Below are 23,241 nucleotides of genomic sequence, written 5' to 3'. Positions count from 1 at the left end.
GTGACCCCCCAAGGAAGCAGAAAACAGCAAGAAGGAAGATAACAAAATTATCTCGTTAAAATGAGCTTCAAGGGGAGGCATATTCACACGTGGAAATATTTGGTCTAAGGCAGTAAAGAATTTTATTAAAAATAACCTTTTCCAGCCGGCGCCGCGGCTCACTAGGCTAATCCTCCGCCTAGTGGCGCCGGCACACCGGGTTCTAGTCCCGGTCAGGGCGCCGGATTCTGTCCCGGTTGCCCCTCTTCCAGGCCAGCTCTCTGCTGTGGCCAGGGAGTGCAGTGGAGGATGGCCCAAGTGCTTGGGCCCTGCACCCCATGGGAGACCAGGAGAAGTACCTGGCTCCTGCTATCGGATCAGCGCAGTGCGCTGGCCGCAGCACGCAGGCCAGGGCAGCCATTGGAGGGTGAACCAACGGCAAAAGGAAGACCTTTCTCTCTGTCTCTCTCTCTCTCACTGTCCACTGTGCCTGTCAAAAAAAAAAAAAAAATAGCATGCTTTCCTGCTAGGAATAACTACGATTTAAAAATTATACCTTTTGATATTTACTTATATTTTACAGTTGGAAAACACCGTTTCCTATACCTAAAATGGCTTTTGAAAATAGAAAAGGAAGCACACCGCAATTGTATTGAATTAATTACATTTTCTAAACTACCAACAACCCTGGTGAATCATGATTTCCTATTCTTTTTATTTTTTGCTATATGTTTGCTGCACGTTTTGAAAGTGGGTGAGAAAAAAAGATATTGTCTGCTTTGACTTGGAATTCTCAGCATGGATGTAACTGAGTTCAGGGTTAATCAGGTCGAGCCACATGAAATCGTTGTTTATTTAGTAGCTCAGGTGAGGAACGTCCAGCCTGGGGGACGCTGACAGCTCTGTATGGCCTGTGGAATCCTTTGACGCAGCTCTGCCCAGGCAGCCGTAGGTGGAACTCAAAATCTATGACAGGGTAATTTTTAAGCTGACAAGTTTGTAGGGCCCACGAATGGTGCTATAAAAGCAGAACACAGGTTGCCCATTCATTCCTGAAAGGGTCAGCAAATCCAGACAATTTCTTCAGCGGTTGCTGGACTGCATTTTGAAATTTCCGTTTCTCTGTGCCATCCTGGTGGACTGGCCATGGGTCAGTGGGTCAGTGGCTGGGTAAAAAGTGTATTCCTGGATAATGGAGAAGGCCACAGATAATAAGATGGAAGACAGACAGTGATAGATAGGTGGTAATAGGCAGGTATGCAGTAGACAGGTACGAAGCGATAGAGAGGAGCTGGGCGGGATTTCGGCTCTAAGCTTTGCAGACGAGTCTTGCTTTCTCTTTTTCAAAGAAAACTCCTTTGCATTCTGGAAACCTGCCCTGAGTCAGGGGCTCTGACACTGTCTCTTTCTTTCCTTTATGTGCTGATCAGAATGATAACGGCGGTTAGCATCCACTGAACACTTAACTACGGAAGTGCAGGGCAGCCAGGAAGGCCTTCACGTCTCCTCAAAGCAACTCTGTACCGTGCGTCTCAGGACGAGCGTGTGCCACGTGACATTCTGGTCAGCAGTGGACAGCACGCACCACGGCGGTCCCACGAGGTTACTGCCGCCCTGATGTCCCTACCACCTAGCATTCTGTCTATGCCTTTCCTAGGTTTCGCCCTATTTTGGTACACAAACACCTGCCACTGTGCTAAACTGCCTTCAGTACTCAGTACAGTAACATGCTCTACAGGCTGCTGACGCTGTTCCTGTGTGTGTAGTAGGCTGTGCCATCAGGTGTCTGGAACGGCACTGGATGATGGTCGCACAATCAAGAAATCACCTAAACACGCATTTCCCAGAACGTGTCCCCACGGCTGGTGGCACACGGCTGTATTACAATCCCCATTTTTGTAGATGAAAGCATGGGGAGGGTGAGACAGCTAAAACCAATTCTGAGCCTACACTAGATCTGATGCAGTGGAAGGAAAACAGGACCGACAGAGGAACATTTCATCAAGTCAGCCTGCACATCCATATTCCAAATAAATACAGCTTGGGGTTCGAAACCTAGAAGTCTCTACCGACGTGCTTTGGTGGCAAATCGGGCTTCTGATCCTTGAATTTGTACTCCGAGATCCTGATTTGGGGTGCAGCAAAATGACTCCAGGACTTCACCTCTTGGTTCTTCATCGTCCCTCTCCACCTTCCACCGAGAGACTTCGAGATTTCCACGGGTACCTGACATCTTCAGATGAAGACACACGAAAGAGTACGACCTATTCCAAAATGAGAAAGAACCACTCTTTGGTTATTCTGCTTTCGTAACAACTGCTATTTCTCATCTGAGAACAGATGGACAGGAAAACAATTCTAATTCATGCAGAATATTCTGTTAGTGCTGCAGTTTGGGTGTGGTTTGTCACCCACCAAAATGTGTGCTGAGGCTTGGTGAGGGCGTTGAGCTGTGGTGATTAGGTCATGGGGCCCCACCCTCGCGCAGAAGCTAATGCGGTTCCCTGGAGAGTGGGTTAGTTCTCACAGAGTGGATAGTTACAAAGCAACCCAGCCCCTCCTCTCTCTCTCTCTCTCTCTCTCTCCCCCTCTCTCCCCCTCCCTCCCTCCCTCCTTCTCTCTCCCTCTCTCTCTTTCTTTCCCTCCTTCCCTCTTTCTTTCCCTCCCTCCCTCCTTCTCTTCCCTCCCTCCCTCCTTCCCTCCCTCTCTTTCTCCTGGACACTTGCTTCTTCCACACATGGCTTTTTCCCTCTGTTTTTCCACCATGCACAGAGCCTTAGATAAACAGCCAAGCAGATGCCAGCACCATGCTCTTGGACTTCAAACTACGAGGAAAAAACAAGCCAAACCCCTTTTCCTTGCAAAGAGTCCAGCCTCAGGTATTTCGTCCAGCAACAGAAAGCGCACGAGAACAGCGATCATTTGATTCACGGTCTCTTGTCTTTGGCCTGGAGACGTGCGTATCAAGACGTACAGACTCTTAGTAGGTTCTTCTCCCTGCACGTGCCCCACATTCTATATGGCAAAGAAGAGGAAAGAACTACAGATGGGATGATCGCCATTCTCCAAAGAGCACCTGTTCGTGGGACCTTGCGACAAACCCCAATGAGCCACGGGGAAATGATTCAGCTCTCTGAAGAATGCACACGTGTCGACAGCACGGCTAGACAATGTTGCTTAATTCTCCACATTGCAGAATTATCCAAAGAAAAGAGAGCTGATTTTTTAAAATGATAGCTAAAGACATCTTTGGAGACAGTTGAATCTGGGTTGGCAAGGCAAAAAGTCAAACAGCCGATCAAAACAAGAGAAGAAAACTGTGACTAAAATAAAAGTGATGATATGCTCATCTAATTTAAACGCTCGAGTCTGGGTAAATGAATTACAGCATTCTCTCGGAAACCTTCTGGTAATTTCTCACCAGTTGTTAGATAGACCAAATAATTTAAAACAATCTGTAGAGGTTGGATGAAGGTTCTGATTTCTGCGACATTATTAGGAAGCAGATGGGAAGGGAGCTAATTACCACCAAGCACTGATCACAGGCAACACACCACCAGCAGCCCCGCCGGCCCCACAGCCTCCCCACCGCCGCCAGGGCGGTTCTCTTCACCCCACACACCCCTGGCCCGGCCACTTGGCAGTTTCTCTCAGCCAGGACTGAGGCTGCCCGCGTGAGGGAGGCCCCCCGGGGAGGCACGCAGCGGCTCCCATCGGTATAGCACTTCCGGGACAACTCGGTGTCACCGCCATTTGGGCCCCTTTCTCCGTCTCAGCTACCTGGCTTCCCTTCCCACGAGCTGCTTTGCTCGAGAACAGAACTGATCTGTGAGCCCTGTGGACCACCTGCCAAGGTGCTCTGGGAGGAAGCTTCCAGGTACCCACAAACGACACGGACAGCAGCTGCAGCCACGCAGAGACGGGGTGGCCCAAGGCAGGGAATTAGCCAGCGCAGTGGCCGTGAGTGTAGGCTGGGCAGCTACACTGGGCCCCACAGCCCAGACCAGCAGAGCTCAAAGACAGGACAGAGCCTTAGCTGTAACCTTTTAACGGATCGGGCAATAAACAGTTAGCTGGTTAAGCTATAACCTGGTTGACTTACTGGGATATGGCAAATCCCCTCATTTTCTGTGTGTGATCAAGCCGTTGGCTGGAATTTTCAGAGCCTGCCATACTGGAAAAGTTTTGTTTTGTTCAAATAAACTGCATTAAACATAAGTGGTCTAAGGACTCTCCTCGTACCAGTCCTTTAGCCGGGATGGTTGAGTGGGTGAAGTCAGGGCCTCACTGGGGAAGGCAGCAACGGCCACCCCAGGCCCAGCGGTGTTTGGAAAGCGAATGGAGTTCCGGGTGCTTTCCTACGTGGCTGCCCGAGGGTGCACGGCGCTGGCCGCAAGCCCAGGCTGGCTTGCACCCCTGCCCTCCAGCCCGGCCCAGCCCAGGTCACGGACCAGGCCAAGGAGCACACCAAGTTGCCACTACTGGATCTGCGAGGGGGCTTTGAAAACTTCCTGAACGTGGAATGAAAACGCATTTATTTTGGGGGAAAAGATGTCGAAGTCTATGGATAGCTTTCTCATAGCAGGTGTTTCCGTGAACTGCTGGAAGATCAGCCAGATCACCTCAGTGCCGTGCACGCGGTCTTCTTTCCTCGGACCCCACTGTACGGTATTGTTGGGCACAGCACTGATTTCTATAAAGTGCTCCAAATCCCTCTGGAAGCTGCAAACACATCAGAGTCCAGGAAGAAGGGGGAGGGGCAGACCGAGTGCGCTCCAAGTCCCTCCAGACATAGAGGCCCCCTGGTTCCCAGGGTAACCCCGGAGGCCGTGGCGGGAGCGTGGCAGGTGCAGGTCCTCACGCACGTGGTCCTGAGGCTGCAGAATCAGGGCACGGCCACGAGGAACGGCCCAGTCTCCTTTGTTAAACTCCCTGCTGTCCTTAGAGCTTTTCTCCCTTAGACAAGAAAAGCAAAGCAGAGCTGAGAACTGTCTTGGAAGTGGGCAGTTCCTGGCAGCCCCCCTCGGCAGGCCACACAGTGCTCTGGGCCACGTGGGCCATGGTTTAAGGAGAAGGTGGAGCCCAGGGCTCACCGGCAGCTTCCTCAGCCGGCGCCTGAGCCTGTGGAGCTGGCGGTGGGGCCCTTTCCACTCTGAGTCTCTGCCTCTCCTCCGGGGACACGGGAGTCCACTGAGCCGCTGCTTACACAGGAGGGGCCCGGAGCAGCTCCCGGCTGCCCCAGCCGTGCCCCTTTGATCTTCACAGCAAGGCCGCAGGTGGCAGCTCGGTTGTTATTTAAGGAAGGAGGACGTGGAGGCTCTGAGATTACACAAGGCGTGTGAGATCGCAGCGCAATCGGAACAGCACCCGTGAACACAGCCCAGGTCGGCCAGCCAGGGAGTCTGGCTCCACGGCAGCTTCGTGCAGTGTGGTTCCGCCGGAGGCTCCTGCTTCGCTCAGCCTGTGAAACCAGAACACTAAAGCCTCCCTTCGTGCCAGTGTCGGTGCAGACCGGGATGAACACACTCCTCGTGCGTGAGAAGAGACAGGGAGCACCCATCTACGGCTTCACTCCACGGGTGCCTGCAGTGGCAAAGGCTGGGCCAGGCCCAAGCAGGGAGCTAGGAACTCCATCTGTCTCCCATGTGGGTGGCAGGGACTTGAGCCACCCACTGCTGCCTCGCAGGAAGCTGGAATCCAGAGCAGGAGCTGGGACTTGAATCGAGGGACTCGGGAGCAGGACATGGGTGTCTTAACAGCCAGGCACCAGGAACGGCTTGATGTTGTAAAAGAATGCGTGGAGCCTGCTGATTGACAGCTGGGGTGGGGTGGGTCACAGGACCCCACAGCGTTGGGGAGCCGGCCCTGCCCTGCTGTGGTGGGCGCTTAGCAACACTGCTACCCCAGGTGGCTCCACACGGCAGCATATGCTCAACCTTTCGGTAAAGGCCACTGTCTTATTTAAAAACAAAATATCCAAAATTTCTATTATGAGCTTCCCAAATCCCTGTTAAATAAAAATGCAGTATTTTCCTCACTCTTCTTCCTTTGCTGACATTTCAAAATACCATTCTCCTGTTTCACTCCATGTCTGGAGAGAGGAGGCCGCGCCACGCAGCAGGAATAACCCGGCTGGGAGTGCAAGCACCTGGGGTCCTCGCCTTCTGACTCTGAGCAGGAAGCCTCACCCTCGGGGAGGAAACCTGGGGTTTTCCTCCCCAACCTGTGAGAGCTCTGGCAGCTCTTGAACTCTGATTCATTTCTAACTTGGGTTTCTCTTCCCGATCTTCGCTGTTTGTTCTCTTGGGTTTCAGTTGGTTCTTATAAGCACAGCACAATCTCCTATTGATAGCAGTTTTACTATTTGCACTCCCCGAGAACGAGTAATGGGATCCCACCCCTGCTTCAATCTGCTCTGGTTTTTAGTGTAACCTTTGTTTTTAGCATTTTAAGAAGTTCTCACTTTTGATCTGAAAGGCAGAGAGAGAAAGAGACAGAGATCTTTCATGTGCTGGTTCACTCTCCAAATGCCTATAACAGCCAGGCATAGACCAGGCTGAAGCCAAGAGCCAGGAACACAGTCCAGGTCTTCCATGTTGGAGGCGGGGAGCCAAGTGCTTCAGCCACCATCTGCTGCCTTCCAGGGAGCGTGTTAGCAGGAAGCAGAGGAGTCAGGACTTGAACCAGGTACCCCAGACACTGAGTGTGGGCATCCCACGTGGTGGTCTAACCACTGCACCACACACTCACCCCTTTCAGTAAATTCCTTATGTCATGTATCATATTCTCATGGTATGCTTAATTCCTGTCTCACTGGGACAAGAAATGCCAACTCGAACTGCCTGAAATCATAATAATAAAGAATAATAAAAAGATCTCCTGACTCACAGAACTAAAAGCTAAACAGATGGGCAGCTTCAGGAAGGCTTGATCCAGGCTCCGCATCTATTTCTCTGTGAGTTCTGTGACAACAGATTCGTGTTGACAGCTTTTGCCCTGACGCTGCACAGGTGCAGACCCTCTTCTCCATCCCCAGCAGGGGCTTCCAGAACACCCCACAGCCTGTCTTGTTTCGGGATCCGGGAAACCTTCCTTAGAATCCTCAGAAAACTTGCTTGAACCAATGAGGTGGTTCCCACAACCATCACTGCACCAACCACTGTGGCCTGGGGAAGGCTGTGTATGGCTTAGACCTTGCTCTGAACCAACCACTGGCAGGGGGTGGGGCCCTGTGACACGGGTAACCAATGCGAGCCCACCCCCGGACCTGAAGCCCAACCCCTCCACTACAAGTGGCTTCATAACTGGCAGAGGTCGGCACAAGCCCCCGTGCTGTGCCATGCCCCTTCTGGCCACCAGCAGGACCCTGGGGACAGCACACTTTCCGAGCCTCTGTGAGCCTAGCACTGTTACTGTGAAACCGCGTGGGGTTGAACTGAACCTCAGGTAGTGGTGGCGACAGAAAACCCAAACAGAAAATCACCCAGTTCTCCTCACCCCTTCCTCTCCATGCTATTCTTGTCCTGGCCACTGTTCAGGCTCCCTAACTTTCCCCACTTACTCATATTTTACCCTCTTATTTCTAGCGGTTTTACTTAGTCTGAAGATAACCAAATATTTCCTGAATAATAAGTCTCTGAATATGCATATTCTCTAAATATGACTATAAGCCTATTTGCAAATCTAGCACTTACATTTGGAGTGTTGTTGGCAGGACTCTGAAAATAACGTGTTTTTTTTTTTTAATGGAAAAATGTACTACAGCAGAAGGGTTTGTTTTCCACAAAGCAGAACGAACTTTTTCGATTTCACTGATTTTGATACTTCCACGTATACAGTACTGATATACTCATAAAATATTAAATAAGTATTAACTGAGACCCTGCCGGTTACGTAATTCTCCACCACTAAAAACGGAGCGTGCGATGGACAGAGGGCAGGCATTTGGTGTGCTGGCTCGGATGCCACTGGGGACACCCACATTCCATATTGTAGCACCCGAGTTTGAGTCCTGGCTCTGCCTCCCATCCTGCTTCCTGATACTGCACACCCTGGGAGGCAGTGGATGATGGCCCAAGTCCTTGGCTCCCCACCACCCACATGGACGATCTAGCCTGAGTTCTGGGTTCCTCCCGGCTCCTCCAGGCCTGGCCCATCCCTGGCCGTGGCAGGCATTTGGGGAAATGAACCAGCAGATGGAAGCTCTCTCTGTGTCTGTCTGCTTTTGCTCTTTGCTTTTTCCAGTACAATGGAGGAAAGACTGAATGACAGGTCTGTGCAGAAAACAAAGGGGGCTGTGCAGCTGGGCATGGTTTGCTCTTCTCTAGCCCTCTCCCACCCGAGGCTGGGGCTTCAGGGCCTTCCCAGCCCCTTGGGCAGCCCCGTCCTCACTACACGGGGCGCCAGGGCCAGGCAGGAGGCGCCATTCGCACAGGACAAGGAATTACAAGCACCTGCTGGAACAGAGTGCAGCAGCTAGCCGATGGGGATGCTCTGGGAGGGCGTAGGGCCGGACCACAGTGCACAGCCCTGGCGAAGTCTCCCTGGAGGAACGTGTGCACGCTGCACAGTCCACGGCGTGCGGGCCTGGGCGAGCAGGGCAGGGTGGCTTTACTGCCTAGTGCACTGCGCGTGTATGCAGCGTGGCAGCCCAGGGGCGGGGCGAGGGGTGGGGAGGGGAGGGGAGGGCAAGCGTGTGGCCGGTTCACGCTGGGCCCAGACCAGAGGGTGCTCCCACCAAGCCAAAGCAGGGGTCCTTCTGCAAAACACAACAGTTTTAAGCCCGGATGTTGGTGCAGTGAGCTTCTCTGTAGGCAGGTATGCGTGAACTTCCACTCTAATTAATAACGATCAAAACCCATCCTCGTCCCCTTCCTACTCAGATCTACAGCCCTCTTTCTAGGACTCTCCTAACCCTAGCACTTAATTGGGAACTAGAAAGGAAGTCTGTCAATGAAATCCAGACTCATGGATAGGTTTGCAGGACCGACTGTTGTTAAAACCACTGCCAAGGGCCATGCCGGCATGTCAGCGTCGGAAGGTGGTTGGCTTGAAACCTTCAGGGAGCTCCCACTGGTCAGAGTGACCGAAGCCAGGCTGACCGCCTTTTGTGAGTGGACGAGACAGGCAGGCACGGGGGAGGAGACTCTTGGCGCAGCTGCCACAGTTTGCACAAACACACTTGACCCCGGCAGGCTTTCTGCAGTGCAGTGTAACCGGTAGGAGAGCTACACACGCTGAGGCCGCAGCAGAACCCAGAAGCGACTGGGCATTTGGAGAGTGAGTCTTTGTCTTACGCCCCCGCCTCAGAACCCTCTTCCGCATCAGCTGCCGGTGGTCTGCTGGTTCTAGCCTTGGACATGTGAGCAACGACTGAGATTATTTTTTTCTTACGCCAAAGTAGGATTTTGATTTCTGTGCGTTAAGAGGTAGCCACCCGGTTTCTGAAACAATCAAGACTCAAGTCCAGCTGGAGAAGCAGTCATCTCTGTCGAAGGTTCAGTGAGCATTCCCAGACACGTGCCAGAGGAGACACATGCCCAAGCTCGGACGAGAGACCCAAGAGCAGCGGGACACCCCACGGATGCTCCAGAAAACGTGTCTGGGCTGAGACTGGATTAGCAGAAAACGCAGACTTTCCCCTTGGGCGTCTTAGCCCCTTCCTGCGCTCCAATTAAATACCTGAAGCCGGGTCATTTTAAAAAGCACAGAAGTTTATTCCTTACAGTGCTGGTGGTTAGAAGTCCAAGGTCAAGCCTCGGGCTCGCGCACTGCCTTCGGGGCGGCACCTGCGGCTGCGGAGCTGCAGGGGCAGGAAGGGCTCACCCGGCTCCCGGGAGCCGTAAGCACACACACCTCGCCCACGTGGGTGGAGTCCCTGAGACTGAGCCGCCTCCCCAAGGCGACTGTTGCATCAGGGGATTAAGTTCCAAGGTAAATCTGGGGTGAAGACAGACCTTCTAGCCACGTGTGCAGGCCTGTGATCCTTTGCTCTTGGCACGGGCTACGGTACCTGCTCAGGACACGGCTACCAGGCGGAGATGCCCGTGTTTCCATTTGCCCTGGCTGCTGTGGCCAACTGTGGTAAATCAGGTGGCTTAAACACCAGAAATTCATCGTCCCACAGTTCTGGAGGCTGCAAGTTCACGGGCAGGGTGTCAGCAGGGTGTGTTCTCTCCCAGAGGGTTGTTGAGGGAGCACCTGTTCCAGCCCTTCTGGAATCTTCCAGAGGCTTCCTGGAACTCTTTGGTGTTCCCTGACGTGTGGACCTCACCTCTGCCCCTTTCATCACATGCTGCTCTCCCGATATGTGTATCTCCCTGGCCAAACTGCTGTTGCAAATTAGGACCTTATTCAAGTCGGGTGAGGCCCACCAAGGGGACTGGCCTCATCTAACACTGATTAATCACATGTGGGGGCCCTGGCACTGTGGCGTAGCAGGTTAAAGCCCTGGCCTATAGTGCCGGAATCCCATATGGGCACCGGCTCTAGTCCCGGCTGCTCCACTTGTGATCCAGCTCTCTGCAGTGGCCTGGGAAAGCAGTAGAAGATGGCCCAAGTCCTTGGGGCCCCTGCACCCTTGTGAGAGACCCGGAAGAAGCTCCTGGCTCCTGGCTTCAGATCGGCTCAGCTCCGGCTGTTGCGGCCAACTGGAGAGTGAACCAGTGGATACAAGACCTGGCTCTCTCTGTCTCTACCTCTCTCTGTAACTCTGCCTTTCAAATAAATAAAATAAATCTTTTTTAAAAAAATGGAATGACCCCACTTCCAAATGAGGTCATGCTCTGGGACCCTGGGGCTCAGATTTCAAGCACAGAATTTCGGGGGGATGCAGTTTAACCTGTGGCACTGAGAAAAAGTCACTTAGCTACCCCACAATTTTCCTGAGTCATGTGCAGTAAAAGGACTGCTTATTAACACAGCAAAGGTGCCCCAGCCAGCGTCCTGAGGCTGAGAATTCCCAGTGAGCCGGCATTCCTCACTCAGAGTTTCATTTTCTTTTTTTAAAGAAATGAAAGGTACCATCATGTGCCTCTAATACACGCGACTTTTTTCTTTTTTGCTAAGTGGAATGGAGAGAAATTGCAGAATCATAAACTGCCAAAGAGGCAGGGACTGCAAAGGGCACCTCTGGTGCCCAAGGCCTTGGCCCGGGTTCTCTCGCACACGCAATGCCCCTTCCGCAAGCCCACGGTGACAGCTGATCAGTCCCCTCCACTTCAGGAGACAGGAGGCCACATGGGCAACTGTCCCCTGGCTTCCAAATTTGTGTACAGCCCTAAAAGACGCCAGAAACACTGGACAGAGTTGAGAGACTTAAGGATACTTCAAAAAGTTCATGGAAAATGGAATGAAATGAAGTTTATTTTGGTATAAAAAATCTGAAATCTAAGTTTTGGTGTTTTTTTTTCCTAATGTGCATTGTTCATGGACGGTGTGAAGATTCCTTGTGTACAAGGCGGCAAAGGAGGCAGTGGCTCCTCTGCCCGCCCCGCCTCCAGGCTTTGCCACCCTCCACGGGTAAAGGAGCGGCCGTTTCACACTGCACAGCTTCTAGGGGGGAAGGAGACTTCTGAATTAAGCAAAGGACACATCTTACACCACGAGGGGTAGAACTCGATGTCACATCACACGTGTGACGGACTACAATAGCAGGTGGCATCAGTTACTCAACATTCCCCCAGATATTTAGCCTGGTTCCAACCACATCTTAGGACCAACCTCCAGGTTCGAGAAGACACTAGGGACAAAAAACCTGCGTATCACAACAGCAAGCCGAAACAATCAGATGGATTGAAAATTGGGAAACTGTAATAGACAACCAGCTCAGCCTTTTTTTTTTTTTTTTTGACAGGCAGAGTGGACAGTGAGAGAGAGACAGAGAGAAAGGTCTTCCTTTGCCGTTGGTTCACCCTCCAATGGCCGCCGCGGCCGGCGCGCTGCGGCCGGCGCACCGCGCTGATCCGATGGCAGGAGCCAGGAGCCAGGTACTTCTCCTGGTCTCCCATGGGGTGCAGGGCCCAAGCACTTGGGCCATCCTCCACTGCACTCCCGGGCCACAGCAGAGGGCTGGCCTGGAAGAGGGGCAACCGGGACAGAATCCGGCGCCCCGACCGGGACTAGAACCCGGTGTGCCGGCGCCGCAAGGCGGAGGATTAGCCTAGTGAGCCGCGGCGCCGGCCTCAGCCTATCTTTAAAAAACTGGTGTTGGTGGGGGTTTTAAGTTTTTACTTATCACTTTATTTGAAAGGTAGAAAGACAGTGAGAGTTTCCATTCACTGTTTTACTGCCCCAAATGCCTGCAACAATCCAGGGAACCCCTGGCTAAAGCCCGGGGCCCAGAATTCCACCTGGGCCTCCCCTGTGTCCCCAGGTACACGATAGCTAGAAACTGGACTCAGAGTCAGGACTCGCACCCAGACACTCTGAAGTGGATGCTGGTGTTTCAAGGAGTGTCTCAACTGCAGCACCAAACTCCAGCCCCATTTTTTTTTTTAAAGAAAAGGCATCTGTCGTAGGTAAAAGAGACTTAAGAGAGTACCAACCAAAAATCAGTGTGTGCACTTTGATTGTATCCTAGTTTTAAAAAAGAAGTAGCTTAAAAATATATTCTGGGTCACAAAGAGGAATTTGGAAATGGACCAGATAAGTGATGATATTTAGGAAAAAACTTTAACTTATGTGCAATAATGATAGCGTGGTTAGGGATGAGAATGTCCTTATTCTTTAGGGTAAAATATCAGGAAATCCGCCACTCAACTCTGACGTTCTCTTCAGCAAAGACAGCAAATGCACACATCATAGACAAAGGCGACAAGACACGAACGGCCCTGAATCTAAAGTGGACTTCCTCGCACCGCGCTCTCAGCACCGTGCCAGGAAACTTGCAGATGGCAGAAATGGTGCTCACGGTGTTTTGGTTGAAGTGGGGAAACACAGGGAAAGAACGCCGAGCCCCGTTCTCTGGATTCATTTGTACTGCGCCCCACACACCAGCAGGAGCCAAGTAAACAGTAGGGTCAGGGAAGCCTTTGCTGAAAGTGAATTCACGCAACAGACTGACTGAACAAGTAATGCTGCATCCATAGCATGAAAACCAACCAAGTACTGATCCAGAAGGTCTTCAGGATGTATTGGGAGACGAAAAATGCAAATTGCAGAACGGGGAATACAGTCTAATACTTATGCTTGACTAATATTTTATTATCTTTAGAAGAACACTCACGATGCTCTAGGTAGCATCTGTGAACAAACCTGCAGCCAACGCCGTGCCGAAGTAGTGAAAGAGAAGGTCCTCGCACATTCAGAAAGGGGGTGAGGACCATGCCCACGCAGACCACTTCTGCTCGACACCGTGCTGGAAGTGCTAACCAGGACAACTAGCAGGAAAAATGAAAACATGCAGAAAACAAAGCAGGCCAGGGCTGTGGTGCAGCAGGCTAAGCCACTGCCTGGGACACCAGCATCCCACACGGGCACCGGTTCAAGTCCCACTGCTCCACTTCCAATCCAGCTTCCTGCTAAGTGCCTGGAGAAGCAGCAGAAAATGGCCCGAGGGCTGGGGGCCCTGCACGCATATGGCAGACAGGGAAGAAACTCCTGGTTCCTGGCTTCGGACTGGTCCAACTCTGGCCACTGGGGCCATCTGGGGAGTGAACCAGTGGATGGAAGGTTCTCTTTCTCTCTCTCTCTGTCTCTGTCTCTCTCTATCTCTGTCTTTCAAATAAAACAAACTTTTTTTTAAAAGATGGCAATATTGGGGGCTGGCGCCATGGCTCACTAGGTTAATCCTCCGCCTGCGGCACCGGCATCCCATATGGGTGCCGGGTTCTAGTCCCGGTTGCTCCTCTTCCAGTCCAGCTCTCTGCCCTGGGCCGGGAGGGCAGTGGAGGATGGCCCAAGTGCTTGGGCCCTGCACCCACATGGGAGACCAGGAGGAAGCACCTGGCTCCTGGCTTCGGATCAGCACAGCGCCAGCCATAGCGGCCATTTGGGGGGTGAACCAATGGAAGGAAGACCTTTCTCTCTGTCTCTCTCTCTCACTGTCTAACTCTGTCAAATAAAAAAAAAAAAAAGATGAGAATATTTCCCAAACTAATTTTTAGATCCAATGAATTTTCCACCAAAATTCCTATTGCCTTTTTTCCCAATTTGTCAAACTAACTGCTCCTAAAATTCATATGGAAAAACAAAGAATCCAAAGTAGCAAAACACAAAAATGAAAGCAAACAAACAAAAATCTTGAAAAATAATAAAGTTGGAGTTTTAATGCTGACTGATTTCAAAACATACTGGAAAACGATGATAATCAACACAGTATGTGACTACCACAAGGAGTGTCATGTAGAATAATTAAATAGAACTGAGAACCCAGAAATGAATTGATATATCTACGATCTACTGATCCCTGACAAAGGTGACAAGATAATCCAGTGGAGGAAAATATCTGACTTTTTTTTTTTTTTTTTTTTTTTGACAGGCAGAGTTAGACAGTGAGAGAGAAAGACAGAGAGAAAGGTCTTCCTTTACCGTTGGTTCACCCCCCACTGGTCACCGTGGCCAGCGCGCTGCAGCTGTGCGCCGCGCTGATCTGAAAGCAGGAGCCAGGTGCTTCCTCCTGGTCTCCCATACAAGTGAAGGGCCCAAGCACTTGGGCCATCCTCTACTGCACTCCCGGGCCACAGCAGAGAGCTGGCCTGGAAGAGGAGCAACCGGGACAGAATCCGGCGCCCCAACCAGGACTAGAACCCAGGGTGCCGGCGCCACAGGCGGAGGATTAGCCAAGTGAGTCACGGCACCAGCCAATAATTGACTTTTCAACAAATGGTGCTGGGACAACTGCATATCCATGTGCAAAACAAAAACCACAGCAAATACAGAATACTGACCTCCACCTCACTTCTCATAGAAAAATTCACTCAAAGTAGATCAAAGACCTAAACGTAAGAACGAAGACTGCTATAAAACCACTATAGTTGTAAACTAAATTTATAGTTAGGAGAAAACAGACATTTAAAACTGCCTGGCCTTACTAGGTAATGGCCTCTTAAATATGACACCAAAAACACAACAAACAATAACATAGATAAAACTGGATTTCATCAAAATTTACATGAAAGGATACTGTTCTAAAGTGAAAAGGCAACCTACAGAATGGGGAAAAACCTGCCAATTGTGTTTGTTATGGTTTAGGACCTAGGCTCTATAAAGAACTCATAACTAAGGGGCCAGCACCTTGGCATAGTGGGTAAAACCACTGCCTGCAATGCCGGCATCCCATATGGGCACCAGTTGGAGTCCCAGCTGCTCCACTTCCAATCCAGCTCTCTGCTATGGCTTGGCAAAGCAGCAGAAGATGGTCCAAGTCCTTGGGCCCTGCACCCACGTGGAAGACTGGGAAGAAGCTCCTGGCTCCTGGCTTCGGATCGGCGCAGCTCCGTCAGTTGCAGCCATCTGGGGAGTGAACCAGCAGAAAGAAGACACTCCCCACCCCCACCCCCGCCTCTGCCTCTCTGTAACTTTGCCTTTCAAATAAATAAATAAATCTTTAAAAAAAACTCATAACAATAAATAGAAATAAGCCAATTCAAAAAATAGGGAAAGAAATGAATTGATTTTTTTCTCCAAAGAATATTTACAAATGGTCAATAAGCACATGAGAAGACACTCAGCACTGTTGGTCTTTAGAGAAAGGCAAATCAAAACTACGTGGAGGGGGCCGGCTCCATGGCGCAGCAGGTTAATCCTCTGCCTGTGGCACTGGCATCCCATATGGACACCAGTTCTAGTCCCGGCTGCCCCTCTTCCAACCAAGCTCTCTGCTATGGCCTGGGAAAGCAGAAGATGGCCAAGTGCTTGGGCCCCTGCACCCACGTGGGAGACCAGGAAGAAGAACCTGGCTCCTGGCTTTAGATCGGCGCAGCTCTGGTCATTGTGGCCATTTGGGGAGTGAACCAACAGATGGAAGACTTTTCTCTCTGTCTCTCCCTCTCACTGTCTATAACTCTGTCAAATAAGTACAATCTTTAAAAAATAAACAAACAAACAAACACATGGAGGAGGAGGGGATTCAGCACTGAGGAGTGCCCGGGTCTGAGTTCTGGCTTCACTTCCAACCCCCCTTGCTGCGATGGACCTGGGAGCCACTGTACTTTTTTGAAGAAAGAAGCCAGACACAAAAGCTCACACGCCAGGTGACTGCCTGCATGTGAGCTGTCCACAGTGGATAGCCAGAGATGGACAGTGGTGAGTGGTTGCCAGTGAGTGTAAGGCGGAGAGCTGGGGGTGTCTCGAGCAGACGTGGGCACTCCTGACATTGGAGTGTGCAGCAGGGTGCGCTAAAACCACTGGTTAACGCAGCCAACATGGCTTCTTGTTAACTTTAAGACTAAAAAGAAAAAAAATTTGGTCCCAGAGAAGGAAACTAGACACTGGGAAACAAGAATCAGAGAGAAACATCTCAGGGCACACATCCTTGTCCCTGGGGATTCTGTGCCACGTGGCTTTGGGGCCGGCCCTGTATCATAGTAGGCTAAGCCTCCACCTACAGTGCCAGTATCCCACATGGATGCCGGTTCCTGTCCTGGCTGCTCCACTTCCACTCCTTGCTAATGGCCTGGGAAAGCAGTGGTAGCAAGTGATTGGGCCCCTGCACCCATGTGGGAAACCTGGAAGAAGCTCCAGGCTCCTGGCTTGGATTGGCCAGCTCTGGCCATTGCGGCCATTTGGTGTGTGAACCAGTGGATGGAAGATTCTCTCTCTCTCTCTCTCTCTCTCTCTCTCTCTCTCTGTAATTCTGCCTCTCAAAAAATAAATTAATTAATTAAAAGAAAACAGAAACAATCAAAGATTTTTTTTAATTGCTGGGATTTAAATTTTACAACAAAAGGCGGTAAGCTCCAGATTTGGGACCTAGTGGATGAGTAAGCCAGCCATCAACGCTGGCTGCCACGAGGGCCTTCACGGGTGGGATGGCTTCTCCTCCACGTGGGCAGGCATGGGCATCCTTGCTGTGCGCCACAAGTGCCCACGGCCCCCTCCACAGCAGTGCCAGGAGGCCGAAGCTTCTGCAAGGCAAGGCTGGTAGGGAGAGCAGCTGCAGCCTCTCGTGGGAAGATGTAAGCTCCTCCTCACCACCAAGGACAGCAGACAGCCCACATTACAGAGCTAAAGGGGTGTGTGTGTGTGTGTGTGTGTGTGCAATGGCCCAGTGGATTACAGCCCGGGCTTGTGGCGCTGACAACCCATATGGGCACCAGGTCTATTCCCGGCAGCTCCACTTCCTATCCAAGTCCCAGCTAATGTGTCTGGGAAGGCAGTGGAGGGTGGCCCAAGTCCTTGGGCCCCTGTACCTACACGGAAGACTGGGAAGAAGCTCCTGGCACTTGGCCTTGGAATAGCTCAGCTCAGCTCCTGCCATTGCTGCCATTTGGAGAGTGAGCCAGTGGGTGGAAGACAACACTCTCTCTCTCTCTCTCTCTCTCTCTCTCTCTCTCTCTCTCCCCTTTCTCCCCTCTCTCCTCTCTCTCTAACTCTGCCTTTCAAATAAATAAAATAAATCCTTTAAAAAAAAAAGCTACACAGGACTATGTGGAGGCCACAGCAGGCTATACCCATGGGCACCAGCACCATCCTCAGCTGAGCTGGAGTCTACATCTTAATTTCTTTATTTTAATTATATTTGAAATACAGCAAGAAAGAGACAAAAACAGACAAACCAATCTTTCATCCACTGGTTCACTCCCAAAATGCCCGAACAGCCAGAGGTGGGAACTCCATCTATGTCTCCCGTGTGAGGGCAGGGATGCAAGTACTTGAACCATGATCTGCTGTCTCCCAGGGTGCACAGTGGCAGGAAGCTGGGTAAGAAACAGAAGTCCTGGGATTCCATCCAGGGCACTCTGACAGGGGAAGCAGGCGGCTGGAACAGCAACTTCACTCTGCACCAAACGCCTGCCCTGAGGTGGAATCTGCATGTGTGCGTGTGTGCATACGTGTGCATGTGTGTGTATGAATTCCAGAATCACTAAGAAGCACAACAAAAACACAAACTGGCCACTCCTGTCCCCCCAGGGCCCGGTGAGTCAGACTCTCAGCCTCCCTGTGGGCATTTAAATAAGGCCTGAAACTCTGAGAGACCCTGCTGTGGGCCAGGAACAGACGGCATGGTTAGAGCTGGGAGACCCCTTCCTTTGTTCCTCTACCTCCAGGCCTACATCCAGCTCAGGGAGTCAGCTCCTCTCAGCATTCTGCCTGCCCTGGAGCCTCCAGCGCCCCCTGTATGGAAGCTATGCTTGGGGTCAGAGCAAGGTGCAACATCAGCCGGTTCTAACACATCAGCATGAACGAACGCGGAGTCTGCTCGCAAAGCCAGCAAAGGTTCATTGTGAGTGAGACAGCCTGAGGGGCAGTGGTCCAGGGCTTACCTGGGCCGGCTGAGGTGCTCAGGGGCTGCTTGTCCCTTACACACGTGGGACACCCTCCCCAACACTTGGTGGTTCCGACCAGGGCTTGTCCTTTCTCACGGTTCTGTAGGCTGTGCTCAGCAGGTGGGAGAGCCAGGCGGGGCTGCCCAGGAAGGCCTGGGCCTCCTTCCTCTCTGGTCTCGCAATCTGGAGTTCTTTGTATCTGCTGGTTTCAGGACAGCGTCCTGGAGACAAAGGCCAGGCATCTGAGGCCCCTGCATTTGCCTGCTGCGGCTTCCGGCCCATTCTTACAGTGATGAAAGCCACAGTCCAGCCCAGTCCAGGTGTGAGCAGGCAGCCTGCCACCAGACAGGAGCAGCTGCCACGACTGCCATGCTCCCCAGAGGCATCCTGAAGACCCCAGAGATCCAGAGAAGGGGCCGCAAAAGTGGAGAGGTGGTGATGGTGAAGACAAAGGTCCAAGTCACCAGGAGAGCATCACGTGAATTCAATCTTCTGTCCCATGCAGAACTTGAACTTGAACTTGTACAAAAATTACAATTCATGAAAGTTAGGTTTTACTTTATACAAGGAGAGGTGTTTCCGTCCACACTCCACTTTGGGGGCACTGCCTTCCACGCACCCCTCTGCACATCCTCATCTTTCCTCCTCTTCCTCCTTCCTTCTTTTTTTTTTTTTGTGGGGGTGGGAGGAGGCTTCATTGGCTCACATAGTAGTGGTCTGTCCAGTCTATATGGAAGCAAGGGTGTCTGTATCCTTACTCTTTAACTTTGCTGTATTTTATAATATAATAATGGTGTTTTCCTTCTAACTTTTCAGTTGTTCATCACCATTAATCTAGTATTAGTGTCCACAGCTGTTTAAATAAAAAGAACTGCAGAATGAAAAAACGGAAAAAAAAAGGAACACTGCCGAATTCAAGTCTTGTCCTTTCCCTTCAATACTCGGGAGACGGGAGTCAGACCATACCCGGCTCTGCCTTGCGTTAAAGCCACAGCAAGAGCAGCTTCCATTCACTGGAAAGAGAGCTTGATGGTTCATCAACGTCACGTACAACTCAGAACTGAAGTGCACAGCGCCTGCTTGCTGACCAGGAGTGGGGGTGGCCTGGTACACAGATCCCTAGGACTTGTACTGGCTGGTAGTAGTTAGCACGCACACACTGTGTCATGCTTTTCACACAGTCTGTCATTTCCTCTCCACCGAAGACAACGGTGTCATCACGATCCCCAACTTATGAATGACAACAAGGCTAAAGGAAGCCAAGTGAGTGCCCACGGCCACTGATCCAGTGAGGGCCAGCCAGCAGCAAACCCAGGCACCCGGACTGTGCGTGCTCTCCTAACCGCAGCCCGTCCTGCCTCCACCAGTGTTGTTCGTGATGCAGATGTAGATGGTGATATGGCTTTGTTCCTGCAAAAACCAACACACACCATGGTTTTCGGTCTTCATCTTGAAATGAAACAGCTGTGTGAAGAGAAGAAACGCCCACTCGGTGCAGGCTGGGGCCGACGGGTGTGCTCCAGGGGAACAAGGCAGAGCAGGGTCAGCCTATGCCCCACGCTTGTGTGTGCTGCCTGACTTAGCCCTCATGACACAGCCGTGCCCACGTGCAGAGGACAGAGACGGGAGGGTGACTAGACTGCAGAGACGCCCCCAGGAAACAGCACCACAGGGCTAGCCTTCATTCTTGGGTTCTTCCCAAAGCACCACTTTGTAAGAGGACTTTTGCAACTTTGGCAAAGTCGCCAGCCTGGACAGGGCAGTGCTGTGGTGTGGTTTGTCCCCCACAGGCTGGGCTTAGGCAGCTCAGTCCACCGCACATGGCCACGCTCCACCACACATGGCCACGCTGAGACGTGGTGGGCAGAGCCAGAGCAGCGCCCTTGGGAGGGTGGTCAGTGCCTGCAAGAGCCAGGTTGTTGTGGGAAAGCAAGGCTGACCCCTGAGCACCTCTGACATCGGTCTCGCCCTGTGACTCATGTGTGTGTCCCAGCTCCATGCCGTGCACCATTACTGGAGGAAGCCAAAGGGACGCTCACCTGAGGCCAAACTGATAGGGCCTCCTGTCTCGCACTTCTGCCTCCACTACCGGTGAGCTAAACCAGCTTATTTTCTTTCTTCTTTTTTTTTTTTAACAGGCAGAGTGGACAGTGAGAGAGAGAGACAGAGAGAAAGGTCTTCCTTTTGCCGTTGGTTCACCCTCCAATGGCCGCCGCGGCCGGCGCGCTGCGCTGATCCGATGGCAGGAGCCAGGAGCCAGGTGTTTCTCCTGGTCTCCCATGTGGGTGCAGGGCCCAAGCACTTGGGCCATCCTCCACTGCACTCCCGGGCCACAGCAGAGAGCTGGCCTGGAAGAGGGGCAACCGGGACAGAATCCGGCGCCCCAACCGGGACTAGAACCCGGTGTGCCGGCGCCACAAGGCGGAGGATTAGCCTAGTGAGCCGCGGCGCTGGTCTAAACCAGCCTATTTTCTTCACAAACACCCAGGCTCAGGAACTTTGTAAGCAAGAGGAAGCAGACTTGGAACCCTGAAAATCAATGTCAAGGTCATGCAAGAAGATCAGCGCAGCCTTGTGCGGCCACGTCATGTAAATGGGCTCCAGGGTCATGCGCCGCTGTGTCTGGCTTCTTTCACTCACCTAAGGAGGCCTCTGGTCCATCTCAACACCAGAAGGATAATGACTGCTGGCTGACCCGCAGGTGCAGCAAAGCTCACGGGGCAAACTGGATGTCAGGAAGCAGCCAACTCACAAGAGGACATTCAAAGACAGAGAAGGGAGGAAGGTAACTTTGTAACTTAGGCCAGGCTGTCAGAGGAGAGTGCACACCCACCGTACATGGCCAGTGAGCATCCTGCATGCTACGGTATAAACTACTTGCTGTGCCTGCTCCTGCCTGCTCATCAGGAACTCCAGCTTGCAAGATGAGTAATAAAGTGTTGCTGGCACCACCCCTGCAGAGCCCGAGGCCACCTCAAGTGGACCCCGAGGACGTTTCCCACACTTAGCACAGCCTTCGGGAAGTGTGCCGGCGACACAGCAGGTGCCAGCAGCTCCTGTCAGAGCGGAAAGGAATGCCACTGTGTGGACACGCCACGTGGGCTAAGTGCTCATCACGGTGTGTCCAGCGTGGGGATAATGAGGCGCAGAGCTTGTGTGAACGCTCATGGACACACATTCTCACGTCTCCGGGATGCGCAGACACCAAGGAGAATCACAGGCCATATGGCAGCTTCAGGTTTCACTTTAAAAAAAAAAAAAGATTTATTTATTCGAAAGGCAGAGTTACCACAAGGCAGAGGCATAGAGAGAGAGAGAGAGAGAGAGAGAGAGAGGTCTTCCATCTGCTGATTCACTCCTCAGATGGCTTCAACAGCTGGAGTTGAGCTGGTCCTAAGCCAGGAGCCAGGAGCTTCTTCCGGGTCTCCCACATGAGTACAGGGGCTCACAAACTTGGACCATCTTTCCACTGTTTTCCCAGGCCATTAGCAGAGAGCTGGATCAGAAGTGGAGCAGCCAGGACTCAAATTGGCACCCATATGGGATGCTGGCACTGCAGGCTGTAGCTTTACCTGCTATGCCAAAGCGCCGGCCCCAGGTTTCACTTTTGAAACACTGTCCAAACTATTTGCCAAAATGACACGGCTTGATTTTTGAGAGGAGGAAGACCATTTTTTTGGAACCAGCCACAGTTTCCTACTGGTCCCCATCCAGCAACCCTGGTCCACGCTGAGCTCCTGCTTGGGTTACGGCTGAGAGGACCGAGGTGAGGACAAAAATGACTGTGGTTACACAGGTGCAGGCTGAAACTGTGAAATGTAGAGATTCAATGGGTTTCCACATTCAAGACTTCCAGATTGTACCACAGTAAATCATGCCCCAACATAACGAGAAAGAGACTTTAAAATGATGCTGTTTCTCAAATGGGTAGAGAAGACATGAAAAATTTCATATTCTATTTATTTTTAACAAGAGGCAAGCTCATCAGACTGGGCACGCTGCCGTTCCTTTCCTCTGTCGTTTGTTTTACCCTCCGCTCACTCCTGAAATTCTAGAACTGACCTGAGTGCCCCCTTTGGGTTTCTATGTTCCACAACAAGACAAGAAAAGGGATGCAAGGAAAACCAACCGCAGCTACACAACAACAATTTTTTTTTCTTGCTGAACACAACATAGCCCTCTGAGTTACATCATTTAAAAGCAGATTCCAAAAATAACTGATAGGCCAGGGAGACAGCTGATGGACCGACTCGAAAGTCAGATGAACCCAAGACAACTTCCACACATGGTCCCCTCCAGACAACACAAGGCCTGACACTCAACTCTCACCAGCAGCCAGAACTCCAAGACCCTGGGACACACCGGCTGCTTCTGACACTCAGGATCCCGCCCCTCCCTCCTTACGGGCAGGTGCACAGCTCCGAAGCCAGAAGCAATGACCCCAGGGGCAGGGCTCCGTTTTGCTTCGCGTCCCTCTTCCTGCTGCCTGTGGGGACACAGATGGTTGTGGGAGCTTCTGCAGTTACCCCACGGTCCTGACACCAAGAGTGGGAATGCCCTGCGCTGCAGATGATGAAGAAACCCGGAGGCTCCTGGTGACCATGGAGCCGTCTCACCCTGGCCCCAGACTGTCCCTCCACATGAGAGGAAAGCAAACCTGTCTTCCTCACCAAACTACTGTGGATACACCCCGCTCAACAACCGTGCTCACACTGTGCGTCCTGCAAAACATGCCAAGAAATCATCCTCCAAAAACAGCAAACAGCGACCGTCAACAGGTGAGTGGGTCAGCAACATCCAGCAAACACAGGGTATTATTTAGCTCTAAAATAAA

The 23,241-nt window shown here is 51.8% G+C and overlaps 2 long non-coding RNA genes across 2 annotated transcripts in view; both read right to left on the bottom strand.

Moving 5' to 3' along the window:
* Positions 1 to 670: 670 nt before the first annotated feature.
* Positions 671 to 23,241, bottom strand: part of LOC138843991 (uncharacterized) — a 66,880-nt gene continuing 44,309 nt past the window's right edge. The window contains exon 2 of the long non-coding RNA XR_011379285.1: positions 671 to 2,243. This is a non-coding gene — a long non-coding RNA (uncharacterized lncRNA). The remainder of the gene's footprint in view (positions 2,244 to 23,241) is intronic.
* Positions 16,838 to 21,668, bottom strand: LOC138843990 (uncharacterized). The gene is made up of 2 exons (XR_011379284.1): positions 21,048 to 21,668; positions 16,838 to 19,817 (listed from the first exon to the last, which is right to left on the bottom strand). It is a non-coding gene; the product is annotated as an uncharacterized lncRNA (long non-coding RNA).

Source organism: Oryctolagus cuniculus, chromosome 10 (genome assembly GCF_964237555.1).
Source record: "Oryctolagus cuniculus chromosome 10, mOryCun1.1, whole genome shotgun sequence".
In the NCBI taxonomy this organism is placed as follows: domain Eukaryota; kingdom Metazoa; phylum Chordata; class Mammalia; order Lagomorpha; family Leporidae; genus Oryctolagus; species Oryctolagus cuniculus.
This window is presented reverse-complemented; position numbering and strand designations above follow the sequence as displayed.